We start from the raw sequence: 11012 nt of genomic DNA, 5'->3' as shown, positions 1-11012 counted from the left end.
CTAATCACATGAGCCCTTAAAAGCTTTCTCAACTGGTAGCAAAAGGAGGAGTCAGGGGGATCTGAAGCACAAGAAGGGCTCACTACTCCACTGTTGGCTTTGAAAGTGCAGTGGACAAAATGCCAAGGCATCCAGGTGGCTTCTAGAAGCTAAAAATGACCCCTAGCTAAGAGTCAGTCAGGAATGAGGACTTCAGTCCTACATCCTCAAAGAACTAAATTTTGTCAACAATGTGGATGAACCTAAAGCAGATTATCTCCCAGGCTAGCCAACATCTTGATTCCCAGGTTTGTGAGACACTAAGCAGAGTATCCTTCTAAGCCTACCTGGAATTTTCACCAACATAACTGAGATAAAACTGGATATTGTTTTGAGCTGTTAAAGTTGTGGCAATTTGTGAACATTTGGCTGCAGAAGAAAACTAATACACTTCCACTGACATAAAGTCACTCTCTCCAGTGACAGCTTCTTCTATCTTTGGAGAACCCTGGTTGATAGAAAGTTCTTTTTTCAATTCAGCAAATTATTTCTTCCTATAACACCCATTGATCCTGCTCCCAACACCTGACTCACCTAGAACAAATTCAATTTCTCTTCCATGTGACAGCCCTGCAAAATTAAAAATGCTTCTCATGTCACATATTTAGTCCCTTAAAACTTTCTTTATATAGTGTGGCTATGAGTGCTTTTGCCATTCTATTTACATTCTGTGAGTATGACATCATTTATGCATGTGACTAATAAAGGGAGGCAATAATGAAGGATCCTATATCAATACACCCCTTGCTGGTACTACACCATCTCAGAATGCCTTAGGCTAGCCCCACCAATTATCTCCAGCTTAAAGCCTAAGTCTAAGGTACATGGATAATTGGTATTATGAGATGAATCAACTTTTAACTTCCAGAGAGAGACTGCCTGCATATCTCTGGGTCAGCCACTGTTTCATCATAACTGAAAGAAACAAAAATGGTCCAGGAGAGTCTGATTTTTCAATTCCAGGCTTCTACTTGGCAGCCACCTAAATGTATGTCTGATCTATGAAGTTTATGAAAAAACATCCCTTCTGACAATGACGGAGTAACTGACACTGGACTAGCCCTCCTACTGTAAACAGCTATAAAACTGGGGAAAATATATTAAGTGACCCTTTTTAGACATGAAACAACAGATAGCACTCGACTGTGATCCTTGAGAGAAGGAAATAAAGGGGTTGTACAGTGAGGGCCCCAGCATCAAGGGAGCAGATTTGGAGCTAAGAAGCAATAACTGATGATCAAAGCACAGACTGAGCCTCCTGATTGCCTTGGTTTTCTGCCTGGAAACACTTCTCAGAATACAGTCTGCCTGAGCTGAGGAGGCAGAAATCAGATTTGGGGATGAATGGGTTGACCAGAATTTGCAGGTGAGGGTAGCATAGAGGAGGGAGTTGCATAGAGAAAAAGTACTTTAAACCTGCGTTTGGGGCCCCCTTAAGTTTTGGGGCTTCCCTGGTGGCTCAGACAGTAAGCAATCTGTCTGCAATGCAGGAGACCCAGGTTCAGTCCCTGGGTTGGGAAGGTCCCTTGGAGAAGGAAATGGCAACCCACTCCGGTATTCTTGCCTGGAGAATTCCCTGGACAGAGGAATCCAGTGGGATACAGTACATGGGGTCACAAAGAGGTGGACGTGACTGAACAACTAACTTTAAATCTTTGGCTGAATACTAAGCTGTACTTGTAAAAGGGTAGCATTCCTCAAGAATAGTTCTGAGAGATATCAGAGCCCATGTTGATCAGAGTGGATAAAGCTTGTTGAAAATTCCAGGCATTCAATTGAGATTTCAGAAAGTCCATACTTCAGAAATAGTATTATTCTACCTCTAGTATCTGAAATGTTTTATAAATTCCTAAATTTTACATTTAACATAGTCTGACTGTCTGATTTTCCAGTTCCAGGTCTCTACTTGACAGCCACCTAAATGTATGTGTGATCTATGAAGTTTATGAAGAAATATCCCTTCTGACAACGACGGAGTAACTGACACTGGACTAGCCCTCCTACTGTAAACTACTATAAAACTAATGGTTTTACATTTTATATTATCTAATTTTACATTTTACATTATCTCATTTAAGAAGCAGAAGGATCCAGTGGAACTATAACAAGACTTGGCATTCAAATTCTAGCCATGAAATTTAGGGCAAGTTACCATAATATTGATACATAATATACATTTTTCTAACCTGAAAAGCATCCCACTTTCCCACCCTTTTCTCCAGGGTTGGCTTTTTGTCCACACCATAAAACGAAAAGTGAAAGTGAAGTCACTCAGTCGTGTCCGACCCTTTATGACCCCATGGACTGTAGCCCACCAGGCTCCTCTGTCCATGGGATTCTCCAGGCAAGAACACTGGAGCGGGTTGCCATTTCCTTCTCCAGGGGGTCTTTTCAACCCAGGGATCGAACCTGGGTCTCCTTCATTGCAGGCAGACTCTTTACCATCTGAGCCACCAGAGAATCATAAACAGCATAAACAAGGGTTCAAATTAAAGCAACTTTCTTCTTAGAAATCCCATATTCCATGCTAACAATCCTTGGTCTAGAGAAACAGTGACACCTGATACAAGCTGGGACAATTAGTGTCCTTCCCTTTGATTTTTTAAATAAACTAAGAAAATAGAGTAAGGTTTCCCTCAGTCAGAGATTCTTCTATGTCTAATTAAGTGATGGTCTTCTCTCAGGGTTTCTGATTGGCTTTGCTCCAATTCTTCAATAGACAGTTTTTAAGCTGACCTACTTCTAGTTATCAAAATCATGAAGCTGTAAAATGTGAAGAAATCTTGATGTAAATGTTTTTATTTTCCCTCTTTTTGCAGGTGGGAATAGTAAAACATTCAAAGAATAAGTGGGCCTCTTCAGTCATCTCTTGTCATTCTTCTGCCAGACACTTTATATTTCATGCATTATTTCCCCAAATGCCCATATCCTGTCATGCCTCTATGCCTTTTCCTTAGGCTAATCCCTCCACTTAGAACATCTCTTCTTCTCTCTTCCTTTCATCAAAATTCTATCTGTTCCTTTATTGCTCGGTTGTGAGACGTTCCCTGGTCCTTCCAAAGCTCTTCTTCATCTCTCTACTCTCAAGTCTTATAAATCTCTTGGAGAGCACGCATCATCACACAGCTTCTATTCAAGCTCATTCTGTTGATGTCTACCTTCTCGCTTGGAGTGTGGGCTTTGGGGAAGGGGAGAGGAGAGCATGAATTGGGTCTTTATTCATCTCTGAAACTCTCACTGATCCTGCCCAGTGAAACTTCACACATATAATGATTAATCGATATTTACTGAATTCAATCAAATTTTTCATTAGCAGAGACTAACTCATCTCAAAGAATTTTATCTACTTACATAATAAAACTATCAAGAAATGTTCAAAGAACTGGGATTTCTTTTCTGGGTAGAGAGGAAAAAAATCAATACAGTGCTGGCTTTGAGTGTAACTGGTACACGGTAAGTAGGCAACTGTTGCTGTTGTTTAGCCACTAAGTCATATCCAACTCTCTACCACTCCATGGACTAACGCCCGCAGCTCCTCTGTCCATGGGATTTCCCAGGAAAGAATACTGGAGTGTATTATCATTACCTTCTCCAGGGATCTTCCTCACCCAGGGATCAAACACGTGTCTCCTGCATTGGCAGGTCAATTCTCTACCACTGAGCCACCTAGGAAGCCCAAGTAGACAATTAACACTTGTTAAATTGAATGGCATGACCAGATCACAGCTAGGAATCAGAAGAATCAAGTCTCCAGACGTCATCTCTTTCTACAAGATATACCCTTCCCCATTTACACTTATACCTTTGTACTCCAGTAAACAACAGTCTTTGCAACTTCACATTTCGGTGACACTCCCTCCAGCCCCTGTCTTTCCTTCCCCAGACTCCAGTCCCAGCCTAGCATCTGGCATCTCAGTGAGAAGACTCCTCTTTAGTCTCACCTTCCACACAATCCCTTGGGGTACCAGGTAGGAGATTCAGATTGCAGAAATTGAATTTGAAATGCTTGGAGGTACATGGACAGCTATTTTCTGCCAAAGTCCATTAGTCATAGCCAACGTTGGGGAGAAAGTTTTCATTTTTGTGAGTCACTGTTTATCTGTCTATAAATTTAGTAATGAAATGCTTATGCCACAGGGATGGGAAGAAATTTCATTTTTGCTTATAAAATCCTTGGGGCATGTTTGGATCCAAAGTGCAATAACACCATAAAATATTGCCCTGATACTGCTGTCTCCGGGCCCAGAACTCATTTCTGTATTATGAGAAGCAAAGAAGAAGATTTATGGGGAAGATAGGAGATAGCTTTTCTCAAGTATTTAAATGAGGCTTTTCTTTAAATAGGCACTGTCTGCTGGTGTCCTGTTGTTTGGGACTAAGAAGGAATATTTGTCAGTAGCTCTAGAAACTTCTATTTATTGGAAGTCTGGGCAAGACTTTAGTCAGAGTAAAAACAGCTACAATTTATTAAGCGCCATCACAAGCTCACTTTCTACCATCATTTCCTTAAATTCTCAATAGATCTTTGCTAGGTGTTAGGTGTTATTAATACCATGTAGATAAGGAAACTGAGGTTCAGAAAGGGTGAGCAAATTTCCTTAAGTCACACAGTAATAATGGCAAAACTGAGATGGACGACTAGATGCTTATGACTCCAAAAGTTTTTGCTTTCTCCATTACCAGCATATGGGCTTCCCAGCTGTCACTCTTGGTAAAGAATCCGCTTGCCAATGCAGGAGACACAAGAGATGTGGTTCGATTCCTGGGTCAGGAAGATCCCCTGGTGTAGAACCTGTTCCAGTATTCTTGCCTGGAAAATTCCATGGACAGAGGAGCCTGGAGGGCTACAGTCCAGGGGGCTGCAAAGAGTCAAACAAGACTGAACACACACACCCACATCACTAGTCTATATGAGACCAAGTTACATAAAGCCCCACTGTTCATAATCTGATTTTCCACTCCTAACCATGAATACATCTGCAATTCTGCATTGTTTTTAGAAAAAAAGCAAGTTTAAAATTTAATACAAATGGGAGAAGGTTGCTCCCAGGACACAGTATAGATGTGTTGGAAGGCACGTCTAGCGTAGGCTTAAGTGCTTCAGGGAAAAGCCTAGGACTGTCATTTTAATGCAAAAAGACAACTATAGCAACTAAGTGTGGGTCTCCCTTGCTGTTATAAACCCTGCAGGCAATGGGATCACTCTCCCTCTTGTCCCTCTCAGAACCCTGCTAAATAAAGATAAAGGCATGAAAAAGCTACAAACTTATAGGGGCAAACTGAATAGGAAAGAAGATGTCAACAGATAAAATATTTCACCGAATTGGGAGGTGCAGAGCAGGTAGAGGAGTGATAACTGGACATGGGTAGGGGAGGGGGATGAATTGGGAGATTGGACTTGACACATATACACTAGAATGTGTGGAAAAGATACCTAGTGGTAACCTGCTGAGCTGAGCACAGGGAGCTCGGTTTGGTGTTCTATGGTGACCTAGATGCAATGGGTAGGTGGTAGGATGGAGATCCAAAAGGGAGGGGATGTATGTATACCTATAGCTGATGCACTCCATTGTACAGCAGAAACTAACGCAACAGTGTAAAGCAACTTTATCCCAACTAAAGAACAACAACAACCAAAAAAAAACAAAGTGAAGAAAGTAGCTAATACTGCAGGAAAAAAAAAACAAAAACAAAAACCGCTAACAGCATTGGAAGCGCCCATACCACCATAGGCCAGGGTGAAGCAACCGGATGTAATCATAGGGATCACTTTAAAGATTCCTGGTCAAGCCCCAAGTAACTCTTCTCACCTCTGAGTATCCAGGCAATGGCCACCCACCCCCCACACGACCCCCATGAGGAGGTTGGAAATGTATCTTCCAAGGAAATTAAACCATGAAAACTCTGTATTTGGAGACAACACAGTGAAGACAAGAATGGAGCACAAGGGCTGAAATTAGAAGCAATAAGAGACAGCCACCACCTTAGCCCCGCTGTCCTGCCCTGGCCTAAACCACCAGCGGCTGGCATGTGCGCAGCCCTACAGAGATTACTGTGTCGAGGAGACTGAATGTCCCCTGAGAAAAAACTCCCAAGAACTGCCCCTGGGCCAGAAGGAACAGTTTCCTGTCAAACCTCCTTATAGGGAAGCTCATCAGAGGGTATTATGCCCACTCAGGAGGTCAGCTTGGACTTTTCACCATTCAATTTTTAATGCTTTAATTCTTAATGGGGGAAAGGAGTGGGGAGGGGGACAAAGAGGGAAATCACTAGATATGGAAACATAATTTCTAATGAAAAAGATTAAGACCAAAGAAAAGATACTAGGAATCTTGAAGACACAGAAGCAGCAAGAAATTTTTTTTTAATATTTTTTAAGAAGCATGACAATATCATCAGAAAGATAAGAGAAGATACATCCTACGGACAAGAACAAGATGCTCTAGAAAGATAAAATCCAAAAAAACAAGAAAAATTATTTTTTACATTTGACAGACCCCAATTTTTGATTTCATAAAAGTGTTCAAAGATAAAATTGGGGCAATCCCACAGAAAGTATATATAAAAGAAGCAGAAGGAAGGAAGATAAGAAAATTAGATAATCAACTCAAGATCACCAATACTTAACTGGAATGAGAAAGGAAACAATAAGGGGGGAAAGAGGGGTAATAGAACAGAAAAATTTACAAGAAATAACGAAGGAAACTTTCCTATACATAAAGTACATGAGTCTCTACCAAGTGTAGAGAAAAATGAATGAAAAACTATGTTAAATTACAGCATAGGACTCTAATTCTTTAAGGGAATGTGGAGCCATGAGATGGAAGGGAAGAGAAGCGGTATGTGAGTCAGAAATAAAGTGGCATTGATTCAAGTTGCCGAAGAATTGATGCTGAACTGTGATGTTGGAGAAGACTCTTGAGAGTCCCTTGGACTGCAAGGACATCCAACCAGTCCATCCTAAAGGAGATAAGTCCTGGGTGTTCATTGGAAGGACTGATGTTAAAGCTGAAACTCCAATACTTTGGCCACCTCATGCGAAGAGCTGACTCATTGGAAAAGACCCTGATGCTGGGAAAGATTGAGGGGAGGAGAAGGGGAGAACAGAGGATGAGATGGTTGGATGGCATCACTGACTCGATGGACATGGGTTTGGGTGGACTCAGGGAGTCGGTGATGGACAGGGAGGCCTGGTGTGCTGCAGTTCATGGGGTCGCAAAGAGTGGGATATGACAGAGTGACAGAACTGAACTAATTCAAGTCACTGAAATGCTGGGGTTTATGACAGGAGATTTAGCTAACCCATCATGTTAGTGAACTTCAAAGATGGCTGCCAATGGGACCACCCCCTCTCTACACACATGCTGTTCCTCACATCAAGAGAAGATGTCTAATTCCTTTCCCTGGCTTCTGAGCTTGCCTTAGTGGCTTCTTTGAACAACAGAATACAGCAAAAATGACGTTCTAGGACTTCCAAAGCTAGATACAAGAAGACTTGAGGATTCTCTCTGGGCATATGGAAAAACTCGTTCTTGGAATGCTTCCTCAGAGAACCCAGCTACTATGCTATGAAAATCCCAAGCACAGAGAAGCCATGCACAGGCACTCTGATTGACATCCCAAGCTGAGCCCCCAGTCAACTGGCAGCATAGACTGCCAACCGTGTGCATGAGGCACCTACACATTGCAGAACAATCAAGCCCTAGAATGACTGCAGACACCCCTGTTCCCCCATCACTACCAAGTGGAGTGGAAGACTGCATTAACCCACTGAATGGTGGTGATCATACATTGTTTGAGGACAGTGAGTTTTGATGTGATTTATCATGCAGGAATGGATAAATAGAAGTTAGATAACACAGCAAGGGAGTAAATGAAGAAAAGGAAGACATGGAGTCCAAGAAGTAAGGGCAAGTGCTATCAACTGTCCCAGCATGAGAGCTGAGAGGCAGAGTTAGCAACAACTGGTCACTTTTGGAATGGGAGAGGGGATTTCAGGAAGGGGGGCTTTAGGAAAACCAGATTTGATGAGCTTTCTGATATATTTGAACATTTGGAAAAAAACAAATGGGTGACGTATGACTTTGGATTGAATGCACAAGAAAAAATAAAAATAAATACATAGATTAATGGGTGGTACCCCAGTGGCCTAATGGATAAGGCATCAGCCTCCAGAGCTGGGGATTGTGGGACTTCCCTGGTGGCTCAGATGGTAAAGCATATGCCTACAATGCGGGAGACCTGGGTTCAATCCCTGGGTCGGGAAGGTCTCCTGGAGAAGTAAATGGCAACCCATCCAGCATTCTTGCCTGGAAAATCCCATGGATGGAGGAGCCTGGTAGGCCATAGTCTGTGGGGTCGCAAAGAGTCGGACATGACTGAGCGACTTCACTTTCTTTCTTTACATAGATAATGAAGCGAATGAAAAATGAGGTGATTATTTATTTAAGAAAAATAAAAGTTAAGTGAGAAAGGAAGTAGTTGTGAGAGGCTGGGAAGGCTTCAGAATTAATATATTTTGCAAAAATCAAACAAAACAAAACCAAAAAGAATCTTAATTGGGGAAAGAACATTAGAACCAGAGTAAATAGATCTGGTTTTGAAAACAGATTTGGGTTCTATAATATAAAGAGAAAAAGAAAGTAAAAGGAAAGATGAGATACTCTCACCCAGAAAACACTATTAGCCCCACACATGATGAAGGAAAATGAGGACAACTACAGAACAAGGCAGAAATTTTTAAACTTATTTGGCACAGCCTGAAAAAAAAAAAAAAGTATGGTAACAGAAGGGAAATAGTGCACTAGAAACATAACTCACCACTGCAAAAATAAAGATAATAAAAAGAAAAGCTTCTAACTAGCATTAAAGAATAGGACAAAGTCTGTACAACTAAAAAGCTGAGGCAAGGCAAGATCTTGGACAAAGGTGTATAACAAGGATAGATTTTTCTCTCTGAGCCCCCGAGAGCTTACACTATGGAAACAACCTCAGTTTCCATTAGAAAGCTATTGAGGACAGGAGTCTTTGTCTTAGAGGTCTTGGAACTATAATTGTTGGTTTAGATGTCTAGAAGTTAGTTATATACCTAAAATAAGGTATGCAAAAAATGCTTTATTACATGAATAAATATTCTATGCATGGCTCCCATTTTGAATGTCTGGATCTTTCATATTTTATATTGAGACCACCTGAATACAAAAAAAAAAAAAAAATCAAATGCAGTTAACTCTATTACTAATTCTGAAATAATATGTGAAAATTAGTGTATTTACATACCATAGCTGCTGCTGCTGCTGCTAAGTTGCTTCAGTCGTGTCCGACTCTGTGCGACCCCATAGACGACAGCCCACCAGGCTCCCCCATCCCTGGGATTCTCCAGGCAAGAACACTGGAGTGGGCTGCCATTTCCTTCTCCAATGCATGAAAGTGAAAAGTGAAAGTGAAGTCGCTCAGTCGTGTTCAACTCTTAGCGACCCCATGGACTGCAGCCCACCAGGCTCCTCCATCCATGGGATTTTCAAGGCAAGAGTACTGGAGTGGGTTGCCATTGCCTTCTCCTTACATACCATAGAGCAGGGCACAATTAGAAATCTCAAGTCTACTGGTGATCTAAAGCCAGTTTCTGACTTTGATCACACAATCCTGTATGATACTCTCTGGGTAAATACACGTGAAACAACAGCCATTGCCACATTTGTTGAAATAATTAAAGATCCTTTTAAACACTATACATTTGGGTAGAATTCAGGTAAACTGTGGATGTTAATTATTTTATTAACAAGATTCTATTTGAGTGTGTGTTTTGGCTAGGAGTCATCTTCTGGATATCCCATAGCAGAATAAAATTGCTCATCTCCAGAGGTTTAAATTTCTCATAGGTATATATTGGGGCAGCATATTTGAGGGAGGCAGATAAAAGCTATTTGCAACTCTCTAACTAAGCAGTGGCCACAGGACTGGAAAAGGTCAGTTTTCATTCCAATCCCAAAGAAAGGCAATGCCAAACAATGCTCAAACTACCACACAATTGCACTCATCTCACACACTAGTAAAGTAATGCTCAAAATTCTCCAAGCCAGGCTTCAGCAATATGTGAACCATGAACTTCCAGATGTTCAAGCTGCTTTTATAAAAGGCAGAGGAACCAGAGATCAAATTGCCAACATCTGTTCCAGAAAAACATCTATTTCTGCTTTATTGACTATGCCAAAGCCTTTGACTATGTGGATCACAATAAACTGTGGAAAATTCTGAAAGAGATGGGAATCCCAGACCATCTGACCTGCCTCTTGAGAAACCTATATGCAGGTCAGGAAGCACAGTTAGAACTGGACGTGGAACAACAGACTGGTTCCAAATAGGAAAAGGAGGACATCAAGGCTGTATATTGTCACCCTGCTTTTTTAACTTCTATGCAGAGTACATCATGAGAAATGCTGGGCTTGATGAAGCACAAGCTAGAATCAAGATTGCCGGGAGAAATATCAATAACCTCAGATATGCAGATGACACCACCCTTATGGCAGAAAGTGAAGAGGAACTAAAAAGCCTCTTGATGAGAGTGAAAGAAGAGGGTGAAAAAAGTTGACTTAAAGCTCAACATTAAGAAAATGAAGATCATGGCATCCAGTCCCACCACTTCATGGGAAATAGATGGGGAAACAGTGGAAACAGTGTCAGACTTTATTTTTCTGGGCTCCAAAATCACTGCAGATGGTGACTGCAGCCATGAAATCAAAAGAGGCTTACTCCTTGGAAGGAAAGTTATGACCAACCTAGATAGCATATTCAAAAGCAGAGACATTACTTTGCCAACAAAGATCTGTCTAGTCAAGGCTATGGTTTTTCCAGTGGTCTTGTATGGATGTGAGAGTTGGACTGTGAAGAAAGCTGAGTGCCAAAGAATTGATGCTTTTGAACTGTGGTGTTGGAGAAGACTCTTGAGAATCCCTTGGACTGCAAGGAGATCC

The 11012-nt window shown here is 41.4% G+C and overlaps 1 long non-coding RNA gene across 1 annotated transcript; it reads left to right on the top strand.

Moving 5' to 3' along the window:
• Positions 1 to 789: 789 nt before the first annotated feature.
• Positions 790 to 2079, top strand: LOC112578205. Its single transcript, XR_003102540.2, has 2 exons — positions 790 to 1027; positions 1932 to 2079. It is a non-coding gene; the product is annotated as an uncharacterized LOC112578205 (long non-coding RNA).
• Positions 2080 to 11012: the final 8933 nt, after the last annotated feature.

This window comes from Bubalus bubalis, chromosome 12 (genome assembly GCF_019923935.1).
Source record: "Bubalus bubalis isolate 160015118507 breed Murrah chromosome 12, NDDB_SH_1, whole genome shotgun sequence".
NCBI classification, from domain to species: Eukaryota; Metazoa; Chordata; class Mammalia; order Artiodactyla; family Bovidae; genus Bubalus; species Bubalus bubalis.
The sequence above is the reverse complement of the archived record's forward strand: the minus strand, read 5'-3'. Positions and strand labels throughout refer to the sequence as shown.